General features: G+C 37.0%; 1 pseudogene; it reads left to right on the forward strand.

The window, feature by feature from the left end:
- The first annotated feature begins 1,450 nt into the window (after positions 1 to 1,450).
- Positions 1,451 to 3,011, forward strand: LOC136120140 (probable inactive 1-aminocyclopropane-1-carboxylate synthase-like protein 2; annotated as a pseudogene).
- The last annotated feature ends 22,289 nt before the right edge of the window (positions 3,012 to 25,300 follow it).

The raw sequence follows: 25,300 nt of genomic DNA on the forward strand, positions 1-25,300 counted from the left end.
AAGGCAGGGTCTGCAATAAGAACATGAGAAACAGCACAGCTTTATTTCATTTTGGAAGAGTCTGAGAGAATGAACTAACTTAATCAACACAATCTACCCAGTCCACATGAGGAAGAGGAAAACACAAGAGATCTGTTTTAGGATTTATTCTAAGATTTATGATCTAATTTTTCACCATGACAGTCACTTTGTTCCCACAACATCCTATTCAAAGACTTTCTGGTGACCTAAATCTGTCATTTTCTTTTAAAAGCCCCTGTTTTCCATCCTGTTCTTGATTTCCAGCTGTTCTTTGTGCTCATTGTTGATTACCATGAGTGGTAATTTGGGGAGGCATGCAACATGTTTGCAAGCAAAGGGAATGAATGGTCTGGCATTTGAGAAAGGACTAAAAGAAACATTTCAGTCTGGAACCAGGCAAGCTGGAAGAATATGTTCTCAACAGCTTAAAGTAATGGATATGGACTGAAAATGGCAAAAACAATCTTGAAAAAGAAGAACAAAGTTAAAGGACTCATACTTCCTGGTTTGAAAACTTATTACAAAGCTACATTAATCAAGACAGTGTGGTAGTAGCATAAGGATAGACATATAGATCAATGGAATAGGATTGAGAGTCCAGAAGTAAACTCTTACATTCATGACAAATTTATTTCCAACAAATGTGCTAAGATAATTCAATGGAAGAAATAATTATCCTTTTAACAAATGGTACTGGGAAAATGGAATATCCACATGTAAAAGAGTGAAATTGGACATCTACCTCACACCATACACAAAAATGAACTCAAATGGATCATAGACTTAAATGTAAGAACTACATCTAGAAAACTCCTGGAATAAAACATGAGAGTAAACCTTAGTGACCTTAATTTAGGCAATGGTTTCTTTGATATCATACCAAAAGCAAAGAAATAGCAGAAAAAAAATAGCTAAATTGGACTTCATCCAAATTTAAACTTTCTGTGCTGTAAATGATACAATCAAGAAAATAAAAAGATAACCCACAAAATGGGAGAAGATATTTGCAAATCATATGTCTGATAAGAGATTTGTATCCAGAATATATAAAGAACCCTGACAACCCGATACTATAAGGACAAATAGCTCAATTAAAAGGTAGGAAAAGAATATTGAATATACCTTTATCCTAAGAAAATATACAAATGGCCAATGTGCACATGAAAAAATGCTCAACATCATTAGTCTGTAGGGAAAGGCCAGGCAAAACTACAATGAAATACCTATAACTTCAAACTAACTAGGATGGTTATAATAAAAAAAGGTGGATAAGCAAGCTTAGTGAGAGGAGAGTGTTGGAGAGGTCTCTGAGCCCTGACGTTCCAGGATGATTTCATCAGGCGTAAGGATCTTAGACCACAGAAAGATGAATGGAAACAGAGGCAAAAGTTTCAGCCAGCCTGCGGAGGCCAGTGCAAATACCCAGAGTATGAATCACTGATCAGACACTCTCCATGTGCCTTGTGGCCTGATGAGGGGCCAGGGCCTCAGAAACCAGAATATTCTTAGCCAGTTGATGGAGATGATGGTGCATTTGCTGTAGATCACTGAAGAACATATCATGCAGCTGATGACCAAGCACATGCAGCAGGACCTGGTGCTGGAAGAGCAGAGGCATAATCAGGCCAGCCAGGAGCAGGAAGCCCTCCTGGACCACTTAATATGCCAACTGGTCTACCTCCTGTAGTCTGGGGCCATGGGTGGCCTGGATCTCCAACTGTCTTGCCCTTCCCAGGACTCTAGGGGTGAAGTCAGAGGTAGGCAGTGGGCCCATCATCCAGGCAGCCTGACCAGCTAGTTCCTCAATGGAGTGATATTGAAGCTGCATTTGCCAGCCATGACCTATTCAACTGTGGGATTGACATCTCTGTCTTGTACCATTCCAGCTTCTAGGCTACAAGAACTGCCATGGAAACAAATACCATGAGGACAAGAACACTTTGGGTTTCATTAATCTTGGTACCAGTGAGAATAAGCTGTGCACTGATCTGATTACTGAAATTTTGAATCAGAGTGACATGAACTGCATTGAGGAGATCCTGCTGCAATACCCTGATTAGAGAGGGCAACCATCCCTGTGGGAAGAAGTGGGCTCGTTCCTGACCTACTACTGCAAGACACCTGCCCATCTGGATCCAGAAAACTTGGTTGTTCTAAATGGCTGCCACTCTGTCTTCTCCGTGCTGACCATGGTTCTGTGCGATTCAGGTGAGGCCTTTCTGACACCTCACCACCTTCTATGGTGGCTTCCTCTTCAGCTCCCACCGGTATGTGAAAGTTGAGCTGATGCTTGTCCACCCAGACAGTGAGATCACCGATGTGACCATCCATCCTTTCCAGCTCAAGTGTAGAAGGTGGAGCAAGTCCCACTTAAGGCTATGCTTAAGGGCAGTAAGGTCAGAGACCTTGTGTTAATTAACCCTCAGAATCCTCTGAGTGACCTCTACTCCTGGGACTCACTGAAGGAATACCTAGAATTTGCCAAGCGGTGCAACCTATGTGTCATCATAGATGAGATTTACATGCTATCTGTGTTGGATGAATACATGATATTTCACAGTGTTCTGGGCATGGAAAGTTTGCCTGGTTTCAACACGGCCCATGTGATCTGAAGCATCAGTAAGGATTTTATCATTTCTGGCTTCTGCTTTGGCACTCTGTGTACCCACAACAAGGAGGTGGGCTCTGCTGTGAGCTCCTCTGGCTGCCTCTGCAACGTTTCTGGCATCACCCAGCACAAACTGTGTTGGCTGCTCCAGGACAGAGAACAGATTGACAAAGTGTATCCACCTGCTAACCCTCACAGGTACATCATTAACAAGTTGAAGGTATTGAAGATCCCCTTTCTCAATTGTGGCTCTGGCCCCTATATCTGGGTCAACTTGGAAAACTTCCTGGACCTGTGTGCATTGGAGGAAGAGCTGTTCCTCCATTGCTGCTTCCTGAACAATAAGCTGATATTGTCCCGTGGTGAGACCTACAAGTATTAGAAGCCTGAAATTTCCCACCTAATCATGGTGGATAAGCTCATCTGGCTAAAACACACTTCCCACATCAGTTCTATCAGGTTCTATCAGTGGAGCAGAAGCAGGATTTGATAGCGAAGCAGCTGGAGGATGCACAGAGGGAGTGAGCGCTCTGCCCTCCAGGCAGTCACTCCAGCCAGTCACAACGCTCAGGGATCCCTGCTATCAGCCTCTGGTCTAGAAGGCTGGGGCACTGAACTGGTGCTGTGACTGAGGAAACAATGGGCTCCTCCAAGAATGGGCTCATGTGACGCAGTCATCAACCTCCTTCAGCTGAGCATGTGTAATTTTTGGAAGCTTTGCATCTTTTTAGTCTCTGCTAGCCGTTGTGTGTGCAAAACATTTTTATGGGGTTGGGGTCGGAAAGCCTACAGGAATAAAGGGAACTCCCTGGGGCCCTATTTAGATGGGTGTATTTTTGTATTTGATGTCCTCTAAATTCTATATTCTCTTAAATTCTGGGCCTGTTCTATTTCTTGTTGATATTTTTCATAATCACCTTTGGGAGCTAGATGATTTTTTTGTCCTTCAAAAGTTCTAAAGCAGGTTGAATGTGAAGAATAATGTCAGAGGTAGGCCAGAAAGGAAGGGAAAAAATGATCTCTAACTGAAGGAGCACATTCCAGGCATTGGAGGCACTGTCCCATAGGATCCTGACAAGATCACACCATCCTTACCCATGAATGACTGAATGGCAGGGTGGGGATAGAATTCCAGAAGTTCCTGCTTCCAAACATCAGTTCTTTCCATTCTTGCCTTTTCAAAAGACTTTTAAGATGAATCTCTGTGACAAGCCTGGGGTTTTCCGTTTCTATCTCTAGTGTTTTCAACTGCTCTAATCACACCGCTTGTGAGTTTCTCTGCAAAGCTTTTGCATATCTGAGCTTCAGGCTGAGCACTGATGCTGTGAGATGGGTGAGGCAGGGACCACCATCATTTTATAGATGATGAAAGGGCTTTTAGCACCAACTGGTGGCTTTGGTCAATCACTTCGGTTTGTGGCCATCTTCCCTCTCTTGAGTCTAGGTTTGGTGCTTCTTGTTCTTCAGTGACAGTTCTCCTTTAAAAACATCAACAAAAAGTAGCATACCAACAAATCCCAATTCTTGAAGTTTTTTTTTTTTTTAATACCAGAGAGTGTTCTTTAGAAATCGACTACAGCTAATAAAAACATAAAGGGAATTCATTGGAAAGATGAAGGAGCTATTGTGACCAGAGATGCTCTTGGGATCTCTGTTAACAGCAGCTAATAGACAGTCTCATCAGGGAACTGTCCCTGGGATGGAAGCGTGGTGCCTTCCATGTAAGGGATAGGCTGTTTCTGTCTTCTGATCCACAGATTCAAGTAAGAGAGTGGAAAAAAAGAACATTTTCACATCTACACGCATCTCCCTCCATTATTTAGGTCTTTAATTTCTCTCAGCAACGTTTTTCTAGATTTCAGTGTAAAAATCTTACATACACTTTCTTAAATTTATCACTATATTATGCTTTTCATGTTATTTTAAAAGTATGTATATTAATTCATTTTCTAATTATTTGTTGCTAGTATATTGAAATAACTGATGTTAGTATATTGTATCTTGTATCTACAAATCTGTTGAAGGCTCTCAGGTTTTACCCTACTTGCAAACTAACAGGTTTCACGAATGCTGACAGAAGGCATGAGAAGCCTGGGTCAGAGACAAATGACAACTTATTACTGACAGTAATAGCAGTAATCAGAGTATGACTTTTGCTTTGGTAGCCCAAGCCCTGCTTTCTACAGGGCAAAATGTGGAGGACCAAGTGATGCCTGCATAGGCAGTGGAGTGTGTTGCAGGAGAAGAGACCCACACGTAGGGAACCTGCTTCTTTTATAATCAGCAGTAAACCTGCCTGAACTTTAGCTCTGAGAGAGCCATTACTTTTCCTATGCTGAATAATCATAGTCATAATTTTAGTTCAACAATCCTCGTTTTACAGGTAAGGATACTGAGCCCAGGGAGGAAACCCAAGCTTTTACATCCATTTCTTTTCTTCTTTTTGTCCCCATGGTGCTTATTCTTGGTCAGTCTATTACCTCTTGTCTAGTTTATTGTCACAGATTCCCATATACTATGCCAATCTTCCTAAAGTTCTTCTTTGACTATTTGTTAGTTACTTAATTAGTTAAGATGTTATTAATTCTTTAATAAATACATGTTGAACATTCTGTTTGTTTCACCCATGTTCCAGTCTCTGAAGTAAACATGACAGAGTTGTGCTGTTCACGCTGCATGAAGTTTATTTTTCACCTTCTGGTAAGGGAGACAGATGATAAATAAACAACAAAATGTATGTGTCGCTGTGTGAGAAGGAAATATGTTAGGTAATGCTATGAAGAAAACTAAAGCAAAGTATAAAAGTATAGAATGGTGGTGTGGAAGGTGCTATTTTTGATTTATCCCAGTGAAGTGAGGGACCCAGGTAAGCAAAGATCTGAGGGGAAAGCACGGCAATAATGATGTACCAACCAACAAGTGCAAAGGCCCTGAGGCAGGAAAACCTTGATGTATTTGACAAAGAGCAAGAAGGACAGTGTGGCTGGAACAGAGCAAATCTGGTGACGACTGGTAGGAGATAAAGTCAGAAAACATACAGAATGGCCAGGTCATCAGAGTCCCATGCCCCAACCTGTTCAAATGTTTCCATTATTTCAATGAACAAAAGTCAGACTCCTTGATTGGGTAACCGAGGCTCCCCACTGCCTTTTTTTTTTTTTTTTTTTTTTACCTTTTCTAACTTTACTTTCATAACCCCCTAACATGAATTCTTCACATCAGCCCAGCTAGTGTATTCATCAGACCCCAAGTTACTTTTCCTAGCTCTGCTACTAGAACTTTTTTCCACCATACAACCTCTGACTATTGAAATTGGCAAGATGGGTCTAGTTCAAAAGTCCTGCTTGTCAGTGCCATGTATGAAGTTATATCTCCACGTTAGACTTTATGTGTGTGTGTGCGTTTTGTCTTTTCTATAGTGCATTCCAAGCTCCTAGAGACTTGCTCATAGCACCTTTGTATCTCATTTATATCTGGTGTGAAGGCTTAGAGATATTAAAATATGATTTAAAGGTTTTTTGATTGAAGAACCATATGTTTATAACTTTGGAAGACAAAAAGATTGCAAAGTTGCATCCTTTCATCTGAAGGATAAAATAGGGGAATGATAGAAACATACATTATAATTTATTTCTAGATTGTTAGTTAGCTGTTATTGAGTAAATACTTATATGAATGAGAAAATCTCATAGAGGAATGCTCTAGGTTTTTCTCAAGTGTGGTAAATTCTCACGTCCTTAAACAAAAAATACTTTTTAATCGCTTTTCATCTGGAAAATAGACTGTGTAAACTAAGCCATCACTTATGAATCTCCCATTGTAAATAAGGAAACTATAAAATTGTAGATGATATACATTAAAATAATAATGTATTTATTATAATAATTTATAATAATAATATAATATTTGTTATAATAATAATAAACTTAAAATAATATACATTTCTTTTAAGAGTTCCAATACTCTCAGAAGATTTTATCAGTGGTATCATTGACAAGGAAACTGTACAGTTTGTTTCAAATACATTTAGGAAACTGGAATCGATTTTTTTCTCAAGGCTTTACAAACTCATCTTTCAAGACCTGCTATAATTTTGATGTCTCAAAGTAATACAAGCAACTTTGTGCCCAGTTTGTCTCTTTTTTTTCTCTTTTTCTTGTTCTTATTCCTTTTTCTTTCCTTCCAAATTGTGAGTTTTCTTTGCTGTTTTGTTAAAAGCATGCATACTGATTTTGAAGATCAAATACTATGGAATATACATAACCAAAAATATCATTCACATAAAAATATTATTAGCATTTTAATTTAATATTCTTTAATCTGTATCTCTATTTCACTTAGTATTATTGAATGGATATCAATAAATATAGATCTATATCTTTATTTTAATTACCTCACAATATTTCTTTGCATGTTTGTGTATACTTAGTTCCCACTTATTTCTAAGGACCATATTTCTGGTTTCAGAAGGAATGCATTATCTTCCACTGAAATAATGGAAGAATTATTGTTATGAAATAATGCTTCCATGAAATAATTTTACAAGCAATGTTGAACATTTAAGGATGCTTTAATATTTTGTAGTGACATCAATTTTTCAATAGAAAATATTTCGCCAAGTGTGACATAGACAACATACATTTGAGCTTGGGTGAGTTTCTAGAGGTGATTTAAATGCTATGTGATAAAGTTATTTTTACCCTAGCTCACTGGTTCTTAATCCTGGCTGCATATTATACTCATGCCTTGAACTTTTAAAAAATATTGACACCCAGACTACCTCCCAAACCAAAGAGATTAAATCTTTGGATGAAACCAGGGCTTCTGCTGGTTTTAGAAGCTTCTAGGTGAATATGAAGAGAGAGGGTTGAGAACCACTGAGACTATTTCTAAAATAATTTGTGCAGAATTTATACCACAAGCTTAATTTAAAAAAATGTTTCTTTTTAATTTTGAGGAGAATGGAAGTTTATCTTAAAATCGGGGAAATGTGTATACACATAGAGTTTGTTCATTCTAGTTTGTAAAATCTCTTTTTGTGTATGCAAATTACTCCTAGATATTCTATGTGAATCAAAATTAAAGCTCCTGGATGGTTTGAAAAGAATATCTTATGGCCACTTATCTTTCTACTGAGTACATGCCACAGTGGTTACCTTGAAAGCTCAAAGCTCCTGGAAACACATTAGTTTGTGATGTAAGTGGAACATTTTGATAATGCAGCATTTTGGATTAGCTGAACTGAAGTATATATGGCTTCCTTTGAAAGAGGACAAAATGTAAGAAGGGGGAGGAAAACAGGAAAGGTGAGAGGGAGTCTACTCTCACTTTAAGTCACGGAACTGGATTTTGATATGAATGATGCCTCAAGGCCGTAAGGATAGGTAGGGACAATATCTTACTTTTCATTTCACCAGCTACAGAAATAAATGGAACTTTGTCTACTTGCACAAACTTCAAAGCATGAAAACCTAAAAGCATCCAATAAAGGTGATTTTCATTGAAATAAAGTCTATAGAAAGCAGTGTTTTCAATGAAACATTGACAAATGATAGGCAAAAATATCTCACGAAAACAGTGATTTTTTTTTTTTTGGTGTTTCTCTTTCTTGTGTATATATATATATTTTTTAATCACACATAAAATGATGGTAGGGTAATGGCTAAAGGGCAACTCTGAACAAATGGAAAACTTTTGTCTTCGAATTAACGTTATCTCAATTCTCAAATACCAGGAGCGTTTGCATTTTGAATAGAATTTTAAGACATACTGTCATGAAAGAAAAGTAATGAAAACATATTTTCTGCTGTTAAGAGTTCATAAAACAGGCTAAGATGCAGGAAATAAATCAATATAACTGGATTTTTTCACCCAATTATTACTGTTTAGGTGTGTTTTTTTTAATCTAAGATTATTATAGAATACACCTCTCACAAAATAATTCAGGGCTGGTTTTTGTTTGTGTTTTTTAAAAATTTCATAAGCAGTTATAACAAATTGGAATAAATTATTTGATGCCATTTAAGGATAAGTGTACTTTGCAAGTTTTCTTTTTGAATTGTTTGTGTTTAAGTCCGTAAAGAACCCACATTACTTTTATAGCATAATTTATTGCTGTAGCAAATATTCACTGATCAGGACTGACTATTTAATAGTAGGTAGTCCTATAATTTCATGTGAAAATTATGTGGAAAAAAATAAACAGGATAACTCAGACAACTGTGGAGGTTTTCAATATCTAGAAATTTGACAATAAGTAGATAAAATGGTCAAATAATTATTTCAATATTTTAAAATGTTGGGATAACCTTTAGGTATAAAATTATACTTCCTCTTCTCCATAAATTAAATGATCTTTCACTTAAAGAGTTGGCTTTAGATAACAGCACTTCACAGATAAAAGGGTTTTGTAAAAGCTCTTGAAATTCAGACAATTAACACTCCTGGAGCACTGGGTTCACAAAATGATTTAGAAGACTATCAAAAATAGAAGAGATAAATGAAAAGTTTTAAATGAGCAGAATTTCCAAATTGATCACTAGAATCAATCAGAGTTTAAGTCATTTTTCCTGGGAATGATTTAGGGCAAATAGGTATGAGATGGTGGGACTGGATCAAAAAGTGTTCTTCTCTTTTTTTTCCTTCCAGTTTTATTGAGATATAATTGACATACTGTATAAGTTTAAGCACTATATAAGTTTAAAGTGTATAGCATAATACTTTTACTTAGGTATATCATGAAATGATGACCACAATAAGTTTCGTGAACATCCATCATCTCAAATAGATACAAAATAAAAGAAAAATATTTTTCCTTGTGATGAGAACTCTTAGGATTTACTCTTTTAACAACTCTCATATATAACTTACAGCCTTGTTAATTATATTTATCGTGTTGTACATTACATTCCTGGCCCTTATTTATCTTATAACTGGAAGTTGGTACCTTATGACTATCTTCTTCCAATTCCCCCTTATTCCCACTCACCGTGTCCTTCTTTTTTAATCCTAAGAGGGCATACTTATATCAGTCAAAGAATTTAGTTATGACCATGTGATTTTTTTCACATCACTATTTTTTGTTTCAGTTCTGTTCTAGCCTGAGCTCAGAATTGTACTGCTTGAAGCAGTGTTACAGTAAGTCCCCTACGTATGAAACTTCAAGTTGCGAACTTTCAAAGATGGAAACGTGCGCTCGCATGTCCAGTCAGGTAAGTTAGTTCACGTGTCTGGCGTACATTGTCACATGCATGCATCCTCTACAGGTGGTTGTGCTTTTGTGTGCTTTACTGTACAGTACTGTATAGAGTACAGTAGTACAGTATCTTTATTTCAAGCCCAGGATGTCCGGAAGCAAGTGTAAAAGCAGCAGTGATGTAGCTGGTAATGCTAAGAAGCTCCAAGTGTTAATGATGGAAACAAAAGTGAAAATGATTGAGAGAGTGGAGCGAGGCAAAAAGATGGTAGACCTGATGGAATTGGAGGCCCAGAGAAAGTACAAAGAAAGAAAAGAGGAAGAAGAAGTAACTGAAGAACCGAAGAGATTCAGGACGCATGAAATGGCGAGGGGATTTTCTTTATTTGAGGAGGCACTGTTAGTTTTTGAGGCATAGGACCCAAACATAGAATGGTACACGAAGGTTGGAGCAACTGTTCACAATGCAATCCAGTGCTACCGTGTCATCTATGATGAGAAAAAAGGAGCTACTACCCAGACATCACTGGATCACTTTTTCAAGAGGGTAGATAGAATTGAATCCAGCAAGGAACCAGAACCTGTGCCATCAACGTCAGGCGTGAGTGAAATGGCAGCTTGTCCCCCATCCCCGTCTCCTATTGCTGACGATCCTTCAGCTCTACCGTCTCCCACCTCCTCTCCCTCCTCCAGTCAGTAACTCTTCTTGCCTGATCACTCGATGCCAGCCCCTGGATGCCAGTACTGTACTACCATACTTTTCATGGTACAGTACTATAAGATTAACAATGTTTTCTTTATCTTTTGTGTTTGTTTTTTATGTATTATTTGTGTGACAAGTATTATAAACCTATTACAGTGCAGTGCTATATAGCTGATTGTGTTAGTTGGGTACCTAGGCTAACTTTGGTGGACTTAACGAACAAATTGGAGTTATGAATGTGCTCTCGGAATGGAACTTGTTCGTATGTAGGGGACTTAACTGTAATTTCAGCCTATGTGAAAATTTTGTGTTAGAGTTAAATATTACTTTTATTTTGCACTAAAGATGATAGTGGGTGGAGGGAAGCTATGAAAAAAATGTACAGTATTAGGTAAGCCTCATTGCATATGGTGAGGAGAACATGTAAGTGGTAGCCAGGAGCTCTGAGTTCTGGCTTAAAATTTGCCTCATTCTCCTTGTGTGACCGTAGCAAATCATTTAACTTCCCTGTGGTTCTGTTACTTCATCAGTCAGACGGAGACAATAATATCTGCGCCTTCATTCACAGATTACAATTTCCTTAAGGGCAGAGATCTTGTCATTTTCAAGAGATTTTTCCTAGCATTTTTTATAGTGCTAGGCACTGATAGGTACTTGAAAACAATTGGTCTAAAGTTTAATACATGAATGAAACGAATTGAGGCATTAGGCGTTACATTTATTGAAAATTGTAAATATTAAATAATTATACCATGGTATTATCAAAGAAAACATGTAGATGGATTATGGAGACATATGTCAATTAAGTTTGATTACTTTCATTAAATCAAAGATGATAACCGTACGATTTAGCAGAAATATCACTGCACTGGGAATCAGGAGACTTAGGGTCCAAGAACAGCCTGGAGTCCCCCCAAAGGCATTGAGTCATGGAGTTGTGTAGGTGGAAATGTTCTCCGAAGTGTACTTCTCTTTGTTATTTTATGGAAGAGGAAAGCAGCACTCATGTATCTGTGGACCTAGAGCTGCTGATAACCAGGTTTCTTTGCTTCATCTTTCGAGCTCTTCCCTCCATGACTTGGCCAAGTCCCTGACTACACTAGCTGGTTGTCTTCTCTAAAAGGTTGAGCTAGGTGATCACAAGAGTTTCTTAGGGTTACAAATTTCAGATCATTTATGGGGGATATCTCTTCCTTTCTTGGTTTTTATCTCCTATTCGCATCTTTAGTAAATTCAAACAAGGCTTCCTTCAACACATGGATGGATAAAAGATACTTCAATAATGTTTGTTGTCACTTTGCTGACACTTTATTTCTGAATGAAACAAATGAACCACAAGATAACAACAGCAACTCTATAATACATTTTAAAGGAGCTTGATTCTCAGACTTTTTTGCCAAGGAATATGTCTGGCCTTTTCCCATTCTAACTTGTGCAAGGCTTAATCCTGTTTCAAGGCAAAACATTTCCAAAGTTGCTAGTGAATATGGAGCAAACAGTTCTGGAGTCACTCCTGGTAACCTGAACAAACTATTCTGCAAACTTTCATTATATGGGGGGAAGGAGACCACAGTGACAGGAAGGCCCTTCTTGCCAAATGGGTAAAGTTAGAAAGAAAACAGGATGCTGACATGGAGAAGAAACAAAGAGTTGCCTGAAATCCTTCAGAGAATGCAGAAGTTTCCACAATTGTTTTACTCTCTGGTAATGATTAAGGATGCTTTAAATTTGTTGTGCCTTAGAAAGTTAGGTGTTGAAGCATTGAATATCCATTAACATTTTAAAATATTACATTTTTCTATCTATCTTTCTTTTTAAAAAAATTCCCTTCCAAGAGATTTATTAGTTTCCAAGGAACCTGGGTCCCTGATGATTCTGTCAAGTTCGAGACTTCTTTTAAGTGAGAAAGAAATCAATTTCTAGTGTTTAAAGAATGCCATTAGTTTAGATTTTCTTGCTTTAGAACAGAATTCTAACTGAAACTTCAACTTTTACTCAGAAAACAGTCAGTTTTGGCTTTACTGTAGAAACTTACCCTCATCTAGAAGAGGGATATTCCCTACATCTGTTCTGATTTGGACTGTTCTGGGATTTCTGGTGCATTTCTAAGTCATTCATAGATCAGAGGACTCTTCAGAAATCAGTCCTTTGATGGGGGGTGGGTGGAGGCAATTTAGAAATTTTGAAATTGTCGTTTTACTGTCGTTCACCTATAAGTATTTTCTGATCTGCTTTATTTCATTCTCCTTTACACAAGGATTACTAAGTATATGTTATCTATTTATTTCTTTATGTACTTTTTCTTTATTTATTTTAGTTTCCATATGGTGGGGTTTTCGTTGCTTCATTTTGCTACTTAACTCACTGCAGTTCCAGGAACTGATTTCCTGATACTCACAGGGCTAGGCTGGATCTGGATTAGATGGTGTGGTAAGGCCTTTGAATCCTCCTTATATTGGCATTCACCCAGCTGTAGGATATTAAAGGAAAAGGTCAAGCTCAGCCCTTCCATTGGCTCTGCGGGATTTCTTGCTCAGTTTGCCCAATCTAATAGTTTTTCCTAGTTCTAATAAGCCTCAATTTTTGATATGCAAATGTTGGAATTGTTTTCCTGAAGAACCTATCAATTCCTTGCTGCTTTTGTCCAATAAGAACATAGAGTGGGGGACCATTAGCATCCTGTGGGCCAGCATCCTGCTTTCCATTCCTATTGGTATTACAAACGGACTGCTTTTCCTTCCTTCATTCAACAAATATTTATTGAGAATTCACTATGCTTCAGTGCCTGGGATGTAGCAATAAAATGGTAAATAGTACAAATAAACTTTCTTGATTCTTTCCTTTTAAAATTGTCTTCCTTTTTTTTTTTGTGAGGAAGATGTTCTCATTTCTTGATTTGACTTCTTGACTCTTATGTTTTCAGTCTTTCCCGTTTTCTAATATGACTATAGCCATTTGTCATGTAAAAGGGCTACTTAGCTGCAATTCAGAAATTTTGAAATTGTCCTTTCATTGTCATTCACCTATAAGTATTTTCTGATTTGCTTTATTTTTTTCTCCTTTACACAAGGATTACTAAGTATGTGTTTATATATTTATTTATTCATGTACCTTTCCTTTATTTATTTTAGTTTCCATATGGTGGGGTTTTATTACTTCATTTTGCTTTTAAGCCACTGTAGTTTTCCTTCAACCATATAAATATAAATAATACATTTATATAAATAGAAGTTCCCGAAACATCTCTTCCTAATCACCACCCATGATTTCTTAGCTTCTCTCATAGATCTTTCTTCTCCTACCATTCCTTCAGCTTTATTTTCCCCCACGATTGATTCTCATCTCTCATGTGAATTGTTTAAAAATAAAGAAATATAAATAAAATAATGAAACTCATAACTCTGAGTAGACAAGGGGCTTTATTAACCTAGAAATTAAAATGTGTCAAGAAGTGCAAGCTGGTTTAGACCAGTGTGACTTCTAGCTCAGAAAAGTTCACAAGGATGTTTCTGAATTTGAATGTCATTCAAATGCTTTGGAAGACTTGTTGACTGATGCGGGAAGAATGGCAGAGGAAGTGTGACAGGTTCCAAGGAAATGAAAATATTTTCTTTAATATAGGATATAATAAATGGTAATAATAATAAAGATAAATTAAGTAAAAGGTTTTGGTGTGTGTTTGATTTTTTAAAGGAATGTTTCATGATAGGAAGCTAAGTGATAAATTTCCTTGGCTGGGAAAGAGGAATCTACCTTGTCCCGGTTAACAAAATATGACCAGTACCAGGAGAGACTCATTAAAACGTTGTCCACATTCTCTGAGCAGAATGGAGAGTTTGAAGACAAACATAATTTATTGAATGTCAGATTATTTCAGGCCTATGAGTGTCATGCATTTTTACCAGTTACTTAATTGCGCTGTCTCAGTTGTATACATTTGAAATAATGTCACCTGCTCAGACATACCTAGAACTCTTTTATGTATCAGATAAAGATGTTCTAAAAATCATGTCGTTTCAAAAAATGTAGTATATCATTACTATTACATGTCGCATAGTAATAGTAGTCATCTCGTTGGAATTAAAGGTCCACAATGACATGAAATTTGTGTTATGACATTATTTTTAAACATAATTCTTAAAAAATACTGCCCAGAGAATAGCAGATAGAAATAATAACAGCTTGCATAAATTGAGCATTTTCTCTGTGTCAGGCACTATGTTAAACAGTTTTCATGATTATATCATCACATTCTCACAATACTAGCTATCGTTGCCCTTTGTACAGAGGAAATTGAAGCTTAGGGAAGTTATGCCAACTTTCCTGGGGTAAAAGTATGTAGGGGTAATAAGTGGCTCTTGAATTAAAACCAAGCCAGTCTGACTCCAGAATTCAAGCCTTTAACCAAAGTGCCCAACTGCTTCGCCAGTTTGAAATCTGAAATTTGATTAAACTAAATGTATGAGAATCGTGAACTTGGCCAGTGGTGACAGAAAAATAATTGTTAGTTCAATATAACAAAGAGTCCAGAATTGTTATTGCCTCTGACAACCACACCTTAACTCTGGTCTAAACCTGCATGAGCCTGGTCATTCTGGGTGAGGGAAGTCAAGGAGATCAGGTGGGGTCATAGCTGCACGGAGGCTATTGTCAAGGACCTTGCTTTTGTTTGTGGTGGTGGGTCCATCAGGCTTACTACATTATTGAAAATTTTCAGTTCAAGAATTCGCTAACTGGGGCTTCCCTGGTGGCACAGTGGTTGGGAGTCCGCCTGCCGATGCAGGGGACACGGGTTCGTGCCCCGGTCCGGGAAGATCCCACATGCCGCGGAGCGTCTGGGCCCGTGAGCCATGGCCGCTGAGCCTGCACGTCCAGAACCTGTGCTCCGCAATGGGAGAGGCCACAACTGTGAGAGGCCCGCGTACGGCAAAAACAACAACAACAAAAAAAACTCACTAAAAGCAGACCTTGCCTTAAATGCAACAGTGATGACTCTGTCATGAACTGGGATTACGACTAATCCAAACTCCGATCCTCTGTACTCGATGATGCAAAATAAATGATAATAAAAGGGAGAGGGAGAATTAAATTTGAGTGTTCTCAGTTTGAGAACTTTCCTTTAAATACCATTTTAGAAGTATCTGAGGAGACAATATTCTCTTTTCCCAGTGTGTGGCACTCTTCTTCCATCTGATCTCCTGCCCTTCTCAGAAAACCATCTCCTGAGAACTTAAAAGTTCCTGTCTCACCTCTCAGTCTCACCTGATGACTTATTTTGTCTGGAGTCTACCTGTTAGAAGTTAAGCAAATTATTTTATTAAAGAATCTAATCTTGAAGAGAATTTAGGAAATTGGACATGTGGGGAAATTTTAAATGATTGGGCTTTAAAAATGGGGAGGGAACAAAATATAAAGCTGACCTGCCTGATGGACTTATGACCATGGATCAACAGTTTTAGAGAGAGTAGGACCAAATCTTCTACTTTGACTGACTGAATGTAGATCAGGGCTGTTTGTGTGTGGTCTTTTCCACCTGGGAATCTGGAAACCGGAGTACTTTTCTCCTTGTCCCTAACTTTGTGAGTTAAGAAATAATAAACAACTCTGGCTTAGATTTTCTTTTCTTTAATATTAAGAGACTTGAGCAGATGGTATTTAAGCTTCTCTTTACAGAAATAGATACATAGGTAGATAGATAGATAGAGATATAGGTCTCTCTCTTGAAGTACCTTGGCACATTGATAATGAGTCAAGTTTATGTAACAGTATTCTTACTTTGCAAATTATTTGTTGAATACTGAATACTAAATGTCATAAGAAGATAAGTTTCTGCTTTGGAAGTTTATACTGCAAAAGTCCTCTCTAAGTAGCCTGCAACATATGTGAATTGAATGCACATTCACAAATTGCTTTTATTCAGACTAGGTTCCCTAGGCTCTCTGTTATGCCTCAACCCCTTCCTTTCTATGTATATTCTACTCTCTTACTTCCTCTGGAACCCTTATTTATCCCTCCTTAGAGTATTGCAAACAGGAGTCCTTGTGTAGGCAACTTGCTTAAAGGAAGAGAATTGCACATAAATTAGTCTGTTTTACTCTTTATTCTCATTCCCTGTGATTCTTCTGCCCAAGTTGGGGGTGGGGAGGGTGGAAGTTGGGGAGGAGTACTTCCATTTAAACAAAAGAAGTGTTTTTGTTTTAGACTTTGCAGCTGGCTTGCCTTTGGGTGGTCATAGGTTAGGGGGAAATACATGTCTATAAAACTCAAATGAGGAAGATCATTTACAATCAGTGTTTAACGTTACTTCTTGTTCTTACAATAACTCTGCAAGATAGATTATTACAATCTTTATTTACAAATGAGGAAACCAAGGCTTAATGAGTTAAATAAGTTGTCTATGGTGGCAACATTAGTGAGTGGCTGATCTAGAGTTGTGGCCAGGTTCACTGACTGCAGGGTGTGGCACCCCACAGGTACGGGGTGTTTCGTGAACAAATTCAAGAGAGCAGAGGTTGTGGGGTGCCCTCTTGAATTTATTCACCAAACACCCTGAACATTAGATCAGTGATCAGAAAGAGAAGACATCTAATTACTGTCTACAGTGGAACTTTAGCTTCCTAACCATCATATCAAAGAATTTCAGAAAGAAAATTTAAATTTTTTGCTGAATTGTAAGAAGAAAATGATTCATATTACTTATATAACTAATATCCTAACTTGGTTTCCCCACACAGTTGATGATATTGTTTCTTGAAGCACCTGAATTGAATTTAGCAGTATGACTATATAAAAGGATCACTTTTCACATCTCACTGATATTAATTTGGGAGTGAATCCACTATAACCATGGCAAATTCTGAAGCTAAAGGGCATGCTAAGAGAATTAAATTCAACCCTGGCTTGGCCTCTTCTTACTTTTGACCTTCAGTGACAATATATCCATGAATATGAACACATATACCTTACTTATTTCACACAGTAAAGAATAAAATTAATAAGGCTACAAACAAAAAAAGAATGTCCCAGAAGCTTTTGATGCAGTTCTAAGATAACTTCTTTGATTTGATTCTGGCCCTTATCACCATTATTGTTTTTAACTTTCTTTTTTTTTTAATTTTTATAAATTAATTTTATTTATTTTTATTTTTGGCTGCGTTGGGTCTTCGTTGCAGTGCGCGGGCTTCTCACTGCAGTGGCTTCTCTTATTGCAGAGCACAGCATGCGGGCTTCAGTAGTTATGGCACACAGGCTTAGTTGCTCTGCGGCCTGTGGGATCTGCCCGGGCCAGGGCTTGAACCCGTGTCCCCTGCATTGGCAGGCGGATTCTTAACCACCGTGCCACCAGGGAAGCCCATTAACTTTCTTTTTTGATCTGTATTCTTTCCTCATTTTGAAGTCCAATGACGGATGAACTTAGACATATACCATCAGTGTTCAATCATATCTGTATCATTTCACTGGGCAACAGTTCTAATGCAAAATTAATGGCACACGATAGTGGCAGGAAGATGTAGATTGCTTTAATTAGTGCTATAAATTGTCTAAGTATCTGTACCTAAGAATCAAATGGGATTTACATTCAGCCTCCCAAGTTTCCTTACATGATCTAATTTTTAAGATTTACTTCATGTTTTACTTATCTAACTTTGTCATTACTTGGGATATAAAGGCTTAGTAAATCAAGAACAAACATTATCTACATGACATAATCTGCCTCTGGAACTATTGCAAAATGGTCAATTCTAGAAGTGTTGCTGCTGGAATATTTTAATAAGCCAAGCTACATTTTATGATTTGAATGCCAATTGTAAATATATGAACTAGATACAGTTCATGGCACCTTTGGGATATAAACAGAGCTTTAACATGAATAATTTAGTTACAACTCCTATGTAAAACTGAAGTTAGTTAGGGGTGCTAGTGGACTTTCTTTAGGAATCTTTGCTAGTCACAAAGGGAAATTGCTGGGAGGATCTAAAACTGTGGCCTTAATCTAATAAAAACGACTGTTTCCTTACTCTCATCCCTCCTCTATAGTTTCTGCTGCCCCAAGTGGAGTTGATAATGTTGTGGGATTGACTTGGAAGACACGATCAATGGTCTTGGAAGAGAAGCTACAGATCCTCTTACGAACTCTTTTTTGATTTAACAGTGAGAAAAACCAAGGCTCAGAATCCAATTAGGCAGCCTTCTGATTCCCAGTCCCTTGTTCTCTTTTCTACTCTCCCTCTACTTCTGTTTAGCACCTTCAAACCACACAAGGTCAACAGCTTATTTGATGCATTAAGTCACTAACTGTCTGCTTTCTACCCAACCTAAATGAGGTTTCTAACAGGTTGTTGAAGAGCTGCACAGCTCTTGTTTCTACCTATAATAACAAAATTCCCCTAAAGCAAAAGATCCCTTACTCAAAAGCTATGACAGCCAGAAATATGTATTTCTTGTTATGCAGTAACAAGTTTTGAGAAAAGAAAAATAAACTTTTTAGGTGGCTTCAAATACCACTACACTCTGTTAGGTTAGATTTTTCCTAGCTTACTCCCGTTCATCTCTTTAGGCATTTAGACTTTAAATTTTAACAGTGTTTGACTTCTATGATAATTTCATGATATTTAATGATAAGACTCTCATGCCATTGCACACTTGAAAAATCTATATAATGCATTTTGGACTTCATAGACTCTTGGAACTAGGAAGATATTGTAAATAATAAGATGTAAAACAAATCCACTAAGGTACACTTCTCTGTTGGATGACATATGTACTAGCAAACCACGTTTTAAGAAATGTAAGTACTCTTTAATGACATATGACTAAGAGGGCCCATTTAAAAATGCTATTCGATATGTACTTAGTAGCAAATCAAAATCAAATGATTCCAGTGTCAAGGATGCCCCCTTTTCATATTCTATTATGAACATAATTGAAATTTGGAAGGGAAAAGTTTGTTTTTCTCAAAGAATGCTACATTTACTTTGAGCTCTAAGTGATTTATAAAAACAGATAGGAGTACCAAAGTACTATCCAGATAAATGAATTACATGCTAATTTTTAAAAGGTAATGTCTTCTAAACTATTTGTCTTATAATTTTTAGTATACAAAGTAACTATTCTGGGTAGCGTCAGGGAAAAATGAGATGTGTGAAAAAAGTATTTCCCTGCATGATAGGATATACATTAATAGGAACAGACAGAGGAAAAGCAAAGGGGCACATTTTGTCCTGAGCACCACAGCTCTCTATGTTCTAAGCCTCTCATCTAGGTCAATGGAAGCGCTAGCCATCATAGACCTTCCCTGAGCAGTGGAATCAGTGGGAGGACCCTGACCAGGACAGCCAGCCACAGGCTCCCAGCCAGACTTCCTTTCACCTCTCCTTCCCTTCTTCTCCCTACAATCCTATGCTGGTACTCTTTATGGAGTTTCTCTTGGCTAATTTCTGGAATAGGTTGCCCTGGTTGGACTTTTTATAAGAAACTACTTGAGACTGAAAACAAGGTCCTTTGTTTTTAAATTTCATTTGATCAGATGGTGCCTTGTAGAGATGACACCTTAATGGTGGTATTTTAAGCATCTGGGGGAGGACGTAGGTGAGACATTTAAAAACACAGGCTTTCCTGGTTCCTCTACTCAAATTATACAGTCAGCCACCATAGCAAGCTGATCGGTTCCAATAATGTGAATCTCCCAGGCAGTTTGTATTTTCATTCATTTATTCATCCAACAAAAATTTACTGAATGCTGACAAAGGGCCAGGCACTGTCCGAGGTGTTGGGCCAACAGCAATGAACAAGATAGGCAACAACAAGATTGCCTTCATGGAATTTACAATATGACAAGTGAGATACATGTGATGCATATAATGAAAGGTGAAGGACAGGTTGTTATGGGAACACAGGACAGGGGGAGCTAACGTATCTGGAGAGGCAGAGAAAGACTCTGGGATGAATAAGCCAGAAACAAGGGCTGACCAGGTAAATTAGCCACCCAGCAGAGCCCCAGATGCCTGCTATCTCGCTAGCCAGAGACATTTCTCTGCTTTCTGTCAGGCTGTTCTCGTCATTCCCAGCCTAATGATGGTTGGCACAGAAATGAGAGAAACCATAACCTTTGCTGAGGATTGACATTTATACTTCACTTTCTATTATTTACTTGGTTGATTTGGCTTGTGCTTCATTAAAGAGTAGAAACTTAGAACATTTTTTGTAAATGTGGTAGGTCTTCTGATCAGTTTTCATTAGTCTGACATGAAACTGAAGGTTTGGGAAATAGATAAGTACTTAGAATTATAAGATTAATACATAGTAGGGGCTGAGCCAGAAAGAATGCTTAAAAATAAGGCAAAGTCAGAATATTTACTTAAAACACGACTAAACAGTTCAAAAACTACATTCAGAAAAGAAGACCTTTTAAATGACCTGGTAAGAATTATAATTCACTTTTCATTGGACACTCCACACTAGAATACACACACAACACACACATACAACTCTCAATGACTACGTGTTTTTCTTAAGGTTAGAATGGTGCTTTAGTAATAGGAATATTTTAAACCTTGTGCTGTCAGAAATTTTTGTTTTAAAACAAAGTCAATATTCTTTAAACAAATACTTTCTGGATAGCTGAGGGTAGCACTCTGCCACACGCTAGAAATGAGGAAGGGCACAGGACGAAAGCAGCCTGCCTCTGCACTGCTTGCCATGTATTTTGATTGTTTTACTCAAACTCAGAGTGTTTTCACTGCTCTAAAAACTTTCAAATATGCTCTTTTATTGGAAAACTTCAAAACATTATTCTAAAATAATACCATGTAAAATGTTGTCATCTACTTCATCTTAAGTGTTCTATAAAATACTCTCAAGGTTCAAACGAGTACGGCTTTCATTTGACCAATCCGCCCAATAAGCGCTAGATTGCTGAGAATTTTACACAGTCCCTACTTTTCACCTCTCAAGGGCTGACACACTGGTCTACTAGATTATTTCTTATATGACTGTACCATTAACAGATTTGAGGAAGTTTATTTTCTTCACTGGACCCCTTGTTTCTTTAATGCCTTTTTAAAAAATTATTAATTCTTGTTAGGTGGCAATCACAAGTCAGGCCCTCTCCTATGTCTGTGTCTTTTGCTTCTGTATGTGCCATTTTTTCTGAGTTTGAACTCTAAGAAGAAAAGCATCATCATTTTTTACTCCACTCAGCACAAGTTTCGTAGGTGAAAGCAAGATACTCTGGGCAGAAAGCTAATTCAAATAAGATTAAGCATGGTGAAGAAGAAGCTATATAGACCTCCTTTTAGGAAATATTTAATGAGTGTAAGACAAGTATATATAGGAGGCACTAGTTAAAATGTGAAGGAGTTAGTTTTAGAATAGGCAGGTGCTAATTTTAACAAGGGAATAAAACAATCTATGAAACTTATTAATTTTAATGCCTGGTATAGACCTCCAGTAATCTTTACATCAGGGTTGTCAAACTGCCCTGCAGGACAAATCTGGCCCATGGTCGCTTTTTGTAAATAAAGTTACAGTGGGACACAGCCTTGCCCATTCCTTCATGTATTGCCTATGGCTGCTTTTACACTATAATATCAGAGTTGAGTAGCTGCAGCAAAAACTGTATCACCCACAAAGCTGAAAATATTTACTATCTGCCACTTTACAGAAAAAGACCTACTCTAAATAATTTTGCTTTGTTTCTCCTTTTTTTGATTAACAGTAGATCAACTTCTACTATTCAAAGACAGTTGTCCAACAGAAGCCTTCAGTGTTATACAAAATTGGGCAAAAGAATCAGATTTATAAACCGATCATGAATTATATTGCCTTTTAGTACAGACAGTAAGTTATATGATATACGGACCCAACTGATCTCTGCAAAATTCTCTGGAACTCAGATGCAGGGAGGCAAAAGTTTGTAAAAATGCAAACTTCAGAGAAATATTGTGTCTCATTATGAAGTGAAAAAATTCAGAAATACCTCTGTGACTTTTTTCACAAACACAGATAGATATAGTGATTACACCCTCAGGCAGCAATCATCTATTTCAAAAAGAATAGGCTATGAGGATAAGTACATCTGCTTTGAATTCTTATTGATTTTCTAAGTCAGTGTTTATACAACAAATGACCTGATGACTCGCAAATGTCAATTTCATCTAGGACTCAAGTAGAAATAAATGCTAATTGAATGACTATTGTGAAATGTTTCATAGGTTTGTACATGACTCAGGTTTAATCCATCAAAAATCATCTTCCTGTCTAAATTATTTACCTTTCCAGCCTACGGCTTTTTTGATGAGCATCTTTATATTCCTATTCTCTATATAGCTTTCTATTCTTTATAGTCCTATAACCTCATGCCTGAGCTTGATACATGGGTATATGATAAAATAACAATACTAACCTATATCAAGTTATAGCAAATATAAATTATTATAGCTTATACAGAGCATGTGAATATTACCTGATCCCCTCAACAACTCCCTGAGATAGAGCAGATATCCTCAATTTGTATGTGAAGAAACCGAAGCAGAGAGAAGGTAAATTCTTTGTCTATAGTTTAATAATAATAAGTAGAATCAGTATAAAAAGCAGGTTTTTTCCCTAAATCCAGGGCTTATGTCTTTGAATCTACTGCCTTCTCAGACAGAGAATCAGGTTATTTTTAATCTGTGAAATGTCATGATATATAACCATTATGTTTATTACTATTATTGTCATTCACAATGCAATAGTTGGTTTTCCCACTGTGAACACAGGCTAAAATTTGAGTGTTGAGAGGATCACAATAAATAGCTATGTTAAAAATATTTGTATAATTTGTAACTGATTTAATAAGGCACCATACTTGATTTTCATGGAACAAGTTTAAGGGTTCCCTGAGAGAATCAATGGGTTGGGTGGGGCCATTATAGAAATTCCATTTGTGTATTATTTTATTATCTCTATAAAGCAAATTGTATACATTTGCAAGATAGCAGCAGATTTTTGAGGAGTAAGGGTGAGACACAAAGGCCAATGATATTTAATTAAATTTGTAAGCTCATTTCTTTCTTTCATTCTTTCTTTTTTTTCTTTTTTAAACTGATGTATGATTGACCTACAACACTATGTTAGTTCCAGGTGCACAACATAGTGATTCAATAGGAGTTTTATGGTTTCAGATCTTATGTTCAAGTCTTTAACCCATTTTGAATTTATTTTTGTTTACAGTGTGAGAAAGTAGTCCAGTTTGATTCTTTTACATGTAGCTGTCCAGTTTTTCCAACACCATGTATTGAAGAGGTGGTCTTTCCCCCATTGTACATTCTTGCCTCCTTAGTCATAGATTAATTGACTATATAAGTGTGGGTTCATTTCTGGACTCCTTATTCTGTTCTACAGACTTTTCTGTCTGTTTTTTTTTTACCAATACCATACTGTTTTAATTACTGTACCTTTGCAGTATAGTTTGAAATCAGGGAGCATGATAACTCTAGCTTTGTTCTTCTTTCTCAAGATTGCTTTAGCTATTCAGAGCCTTTTGTGTTTTGTGTTCCATACAAATTTTAGAGTTACTTGTTCTAGTTCTATGAAAAATGCCATTGGTATTTTGATAAGGATTGCACTGAATCTGTAGATTGTCTTGGGTAGATGATCATTTTAATAATATTAATTCTTCTGATCCATGAGCAAGGTATGTCTTTCCATTTGTCTTCGTTGTCTTCTATTTCTTTAATCACTGTCTTATAGTTTTCTGAGTATAAGTCTTTTACCTCCTTGGTTAGATTTATTCCTACGTATTTTATTCTTTTTGATGCAATCCTAAATGGGATTGTTTTCCTAATTTCTCTTTCTGATAGTTCATTGTTAGTATATAGAAATACAACAGATTTCTGTATACTAATTTTTTTTTTTTTAGATTCCATATACATGTGTTAGTATACAGTATTTGTTTTTCTCTTTCTGACTTACTTCACTCTGTATGACAGTCTCTAGGTCCATCCACCTCAATACAAATAACTCAGTTTCGTTCCTTTTTATGGCTGAGTAATATTCCATTGTATATATGTGCCACATCTTCTTTATCCATTCATCTGTTGATGGACACTTAGGTTGCTTCCATGTCCTGGCTATTGTAAATAGAGCTGCAATTAACATTTTGGTACATGACTCTTTTTGAATTCTGGTTTTCTCAGGGTATATGCACAGTAGTGGGATTGCTGGGTCATATGGTAGTTCTATTTTTAGTTTTTCAAGGAACCTCCATAGTGTTCTCCATAGTGGCTGTACCAATTTACATTCCCACCAACAGTGCAAGAGGGTTCCCTTTTCTCCACAATCAATCCAGCATTTATTGTTTGTAGATGTTTTGATGATGGCCATTCTGACTGGTGTGAGATGATATCTCATTGTAGTTTTGATTTGCATTTCTCTAATGATTAATGATGTTGAGCATTCTTTCATGTGTTTGTTGGCAATCTGTATATCTTCTTTGGAGAAATGTCTATTTAGGTCTTCTGTCCATTTTTGGATTGGGTTGTTTTTTTTTTGATATTGAGCTGCATGAGTTGCTTGTATGTTTTGGAGATTAATTCTTTGTCAGTTGCTTCATTTTCAAATAATTTATCCCATTCTGAGGGTTGTCTTTTCGTCTTGTTTCTGGTTTCCTTTGCTGTGCAAAAACTTTTAACTTTCATTAGGTCCCATTTGTTTATTTTTGTTTTTATTTCCATTTCTCTAGGACGTGGGTCAAAAAGGATCTTGCTGTGATTTATGTCATAGAGTGTTCTGC

Source organism: Phocoena phocoena, chromosome 3, assembly GCF_963924675.1.
Source record: "Phocoena phocoena chromosome 3, mPhoPho1.1, whole genome shotgun sequence".
Lineage (NCBI taxonomy): Eukaryota > Metazoa > Chordata > Mammalia > Artiodactyla > Phocoenidae > Phocoena > Phocoena phocoena.